Source organism: Arachis stenosperma, chromosome 7 (genome assembly GCF_014773155.1).
Source record: "Arachis stenosperma cultivar V10309 chromosome 7, arast.V10309.gnm1.PFL2, whole genome shotgun sequence".
Classification (NCBI taxonomy): domain Eukaryota; kingdom Viridiplantae; phylum Streptophyta; class Magnoliopsida; order Fabales; family Fabaceae; genus Arachis; species Arachis stenosperma.
The window spans coordinates 45,569,127-45,574,304 of NC_080383.1; the positions used below are offsets into that span (position 1 = coordinate 45,569,127).

Consider the following 5,178-nt stretch of genomic DNA (forward strand, 5'->3'; position numbering starts at 1 on the left):
CCGCCGCCACTGTTAGGCCCCAGCCCCACCAGCCACCGTCAGCCCCCCAGTCACCGCCACTCTCTTCTTCCTCACCTTCTCTGTGCTCGTCGCGAAGCCTACCAGCTGCCGCTACTCTTCTCCTCCTCACTGTATATGTGCTCATCGTGAAGCCCGCCTTTGTGATCGTCGGCGGCGGCAGTGACAGAGGGTACCATCGTCGGTCTTGTTCTCGTTGCCGTCCTGGATGTCTCTGCTTGGCTTCTCTCTCTTCAAGCTCGCTCTCTCTCCCTCTCCGATCTCACTCTGTCTCACGCGAAACGCGAACGTCTCTGCTCGCTTGTCCTCCTCGCCGTCACCTCCGTTTAATTGCTCGGCCATCACCTCCTCGTGAACGTCTCTGTTACTCGGCTGCCTTGTCTTCTCCAGTGAGCACTCCTCCATTACTTCTTCAGTCCTAATTTTTTTCTGAAATTAATTATGATTAATCTATACTTCTGAGCATAGTTTTAAAAATCGAACCGAATCAGCCAGTTCAACTGAATTAACCGAAAATCGATCATATGGTCGGTTCAGTTAACTCCAAAAACCGTTTAACAAAAAACCGGTAAAAGAACCGGCTGAACCGGTAGTTAACCGGTGAACCGTCGGAACCGGCCGGGTTTTTTAAGAATTTCCGGTTCAAAGCTACACTCAAAACGTCGTCGTTTTAACTTTAGATATATATGAAAAAAAAAACCCCTATGAACAATGAGGAAACCCTAGCCGCTCCATACCACCATCCTACCCCTCTCTTTCTCTCTGAAAACTCTGGAGACTGGAGTGAAGAACCCAGCCCCAAACCTCCTTGGAGCAGCACCCAGCCACCATCCACTCTTCGTCGCCGAACTCTTCTCCTCGGCAGGAGGGTGCTGTCGTCGCTCAACGTTCCTCTTCTCCTCGCCCTATTCTCGTCGTCTGCTCGTGGTTGCTCGATCCTCCTCTGGCGACGTTCCTCCCTCGGCAGATCTGCTGGGAGCTACTCTCGTCATCAACGTCTCTGCCCTCGTCATGAAGCCCGCCTCTTCCCTCATCATCAAGCCCGTCTCTGCTCGGAGCTCTTCTCGTCGCCATCGTGTCTCTCTCTTCAAGCTCTCTGTCTCCCTCCCACGGTTGCTTACTCACAGTAGCAACCCTTGCTTTCACCTTCATCCTCCGACGGTTGTTCAAGTCCACTGCTCTTCTGACTTTGAGTTAATTTTTCTGGATTTGAGTTATTTTTTTTTGAAATAATATGGTTGATTGTTGATGGTATTTTGTTAATTGTGTTGATTTCTGATTTTATTGTCTAATTGTAATGGATTTTAATTTCTGAGTTTGTCATCTGAACTTCTGTTGATTGTGTTCTGAATTTCTGATGTTGCATGTGTTGTTGGTTTGTTGATAAGATAGAAATTGTATAAATCCCGGTTGGTGTGTTGTTGGTGTTGTTAACTGTATTTGATTTGTGCAAGTTTGTATTGGTGATGGTTGCTGCTTATAAATTTTTATTGCAAGGTGTCTGAGAAGAAGGCTGAAGAAAGTTGAGCCCTCTTGAAAGCTGAGCATTAGCTTGGGATGAAGCAAAACGTGGTAAGTATCTGCCCAGGTATATTATTATTATTTCAGAATAATAGAGTGTAGGAACATGATTGATTTTTGTGACAGAGAAATAATAGAGATGATTGATTTTGTGACAGAGATTAAGATTTGAGAGAAAGCAAAGCTGAAAACATAAGATCTTGTGACAGAGATTAAGATTTGAGAGAAAGCAAAGCTGAAAAAATAATAGAGATCATTGATTTTGTGACAGAGATTAAGATTTGAGAGAGAAAGCAAAGCTGAAAAAATAATAGAGATGATTGTCAGAGATTAAGATTTGAGAGAAAGCAAAACTGAAACTTGCATGTGCTTGTTACATGGTATGCCCCTCCAATAAGTTAAAGAGTGAATTGTGAATATAATTATAATCAATATATCATTGTCCGGTTGTTACATTATTTTTTTCTCCATAATTAGTTATAAATTATTATGTTGTCTTTATTTATTTCTATTTTATTTCATCTTGCAAATTTAATTTAATATTAAACTAAAAAAGTAATAAATAATAATAATATATTTTTTGAAATTAACAAATTAATTAACTAACTAAAGATTAATTTTTAACCATAAGTGAAATTATTAATACCTTTTTTCTGTTATAAAAAATAAACAGAGATAAGAAATGACATTATCTAATTTATTTATATAAAAGAATTTTGCAGATGGTTCAGGTCACAGTAGTCCTTGTGTCAGTTGTGTGAGGGTGAGGCACATGTTTGAGAATGAGATGACACCAATGCTAGCCAAGAGCCTTCAAGAACCAGTACGCGGATTCGAGCCAATACTCCGGCAACTAGGAGTCTAATTCACTCTGGGGCTTCAACTCCGGTGATGCCCCGAAATGGTGGGATGGAAATTGGAATCTCATTCTGGCGAGGGTCATCAAGGATCATGGAATCCTTCTTGCAAGGTGTCTGAGAAGAAGGCTGAAGATCATGCAAGGAAGTTGAGCCCTCTTGAAAGCTGAGCATTGGCTTGGGATGAAGCAGAATGTGCCAAGTATATGCCCAGGTATATTATTATTTACATGATATGATCTGAACTTGTTTTGCGACGATGATTCTACTAGTTTGTTTAATATGTCAAGCCTTTAACTTGATATAAACTTTTCAATTTTTTAAATTTCTCTTATAAAAATATGCCTTAGTCTAGGTGAGTTTTCAGAAGTAGTCAATGAATTGATGCAGTTTGTTTGTGAAAAATTGAATGTATAGGTTCAGGCATGAAGAGGTGAGGATTCAATCATGTTATATGTACGGTGCCAAACTGCCATTCAACACCACTACCATTCAAAAAAGCGGTGAAGAGATTATACAGCATTTGGACCTGGGAAATTCTAAATAGTAGTAGTTGCAGGAAAGTTGTTACTCCGTTTTCTTCATTTCTATTATGTGAGTACTAGATCTAAGTATCCTTGTAAAGTCTAATCATCCAAAGGACAAGATTGGATTATAGTTTATTTAGGCCGAAGAAACTTTAACATTCAAACGCATGTTTATTCTATTATGGAAACTAATCGAAAATAAAAGGAGAGGAGCATTCTTCCTCTTTCATTGCGAGAGAACAAAAAAAAGCAGAGAGTGAGAGAACAAAAAAAACAAAGAGTGAATCCCATGGCTCATCTCAAAATGTTTGCAACTTTCCTTTTTTTTATCATGTGTGTGCGGGTATTATCTAATAATAATGATAGTGAAATTAGTCATAAAGAAGCTGAGTACTTGTTGAAGTTTAAAGAAGCCGTACACAATCTTCTCTCTAATTGGTTCGATAATGATACTGTTATGTGCGATTGGGTTGGTGTGGTTTGTGGTTACTTTTCCGCCACTAATTTTCGATATATAGAAAAGATCCAGCTCAATTCAAGGCACCTCACCGGAACAATTCGTTCGGATATTAACAAGTCTCTTGTTAATTTTTGTTTCCAAGATCAAAATAGCGTAAATTAACAAGAGACTTGTTAATATCCGAAGGAATTGTTCCGGTGAGGTGCCTTGAATTGAGCTGGATCTTTTCTATATATCGAAAATTAGTGTCGGGAAAGTAACCACAAACCACACCAACCCAATCGCACATAACAGTATCATTATCGAACCAATTAGAGTGAAAATTGTGTACGGCTTCTTTAAACTTCAACAAGTACTCAGCTTCTTTGTGACTAATTTCACTATCATTATTATTAGATAATACCCGCACACACATGATAAAAAAAAGGAAAGTTGCAAACATTTTGAGATGAGCCATGGGATTCACTCTCTGTTTTTTTGTTCTCTCACTCTCTGCTTTTTTTTGTTCCCTCGCAATGAAAGAGAAAGAATGCTCCTCTCCTTTTATTTTCGATTAGTTTCCATAATAGAATAAACATGCGTTTGAATGTTAAAGTTTGTTCGGCCTAAATAAACTATAATCCAATCTTGTCCTTTGGATGATTAGACTTTACAAGGACACTTAGAGCTAGTACTCACATAATGGAAATGAAGAAAACGGAGTAACAACTTTCCTGCAACTACTACTATTTAGAATTTCCCAGGTCCAAAATGTGAGTACTAGCTCTAAGTGTCCTTGTAAAGTCTAATCATCCAAAGGACAAGATTGGATTATAGTTTATTTAGGCCGAACAAACTTTAACATTCAAACGCATGTTTATTCTATTATGGAAACTAATCGAAAATAAAAGGAGAGGAGCATTCTTCCTCTTTCATTGCGAGAGAACAAAAAAAAAGCAGAGAGTGAGAGAACAAAAAAAACAAAGAGTGAATCCCATGGCTCATCTCAAAATGTTTGCAACTTTCCTTTTTTTATCATGTGTGTGCGGGTATTATCTAATAATAATGATAGTGAAATTAGTCATAAAGAAGCTGAGTACTTGTTGAAGTTTAAAGAAGCCGTACACAATCTTCTCTCTAATTGGTTCGATAATGATACTGTTATGTGCGATTGGGTTGGTGTGGTTTGTGGTTACTTTTCCGCCACTAATTTTCGATATATAGAAAAGATCCAGCTCAATTCAAGGCACCTCATCGGAACAATTCGTTCGGATATTAACAAGTCTCTTGTTAATTTTTGTTTCCAAGATCAAAATAGCGTAAATTAACAAGAGACTTGTTAATATTCGAAGGAATTGTTCCGGTGAGGTGCCTTGAATTGAGCTGGATCTTTTCTATATATCGAAAATTAGTGTCGGGAAAGTAACCACAAACCACACCAACCCAATCGCACATAACAGTATCATTATCGAACCAATTAGAGGGAAGATTGTGTACGGCTTCTTTAAACTTCAACAAGTACTCAGCTTCTTTGTGACTAATTTCACTATCATTATTATTAGATAATACCCGCACACACATGATAAAAAAAAAGGAAAGTTGCAAACATTTTGAGATGAGCCATGGGATTCACTCTCTGTTTTTTTGTTCTCTCACTCTCTGCTTTTTTTTGTTCCCTCGCAATGAAAGAGAAAGAAAGCTCCTCTCTTTTTATTTTCGATTAGTTTCCATAATAGAATAAACATGCGTTTGAATGTTAAAGTTTGTTCGGCCTAAATAAACTATAATCCAATCTTGTCCTTTGGATGATTAGACT

The 5,178-nt window shown here is 38.2% G+C and overlaps 1 long non-coding RNA gene across 1 annotated transcript; it reads left to right on the forward strand.

The window, feature by feature from the left end:
• Positions 1-735: 735 nt before the first annotated feature.
• On the forward strand, positions 736-2,849 carry LOC130940923 (uncharacterized). The gene is made up of 3 exons (XR_009070462.1): positions 736-1,590; positions 2,252-2,610; positions 2,814-2,849. It is a non-coding gene; the product is annotated as an uncharacterized LOC130940923 (long non-coding RNA).
• Positions 2,850-5,178: the final 2,329 nt, after the last annotated feature.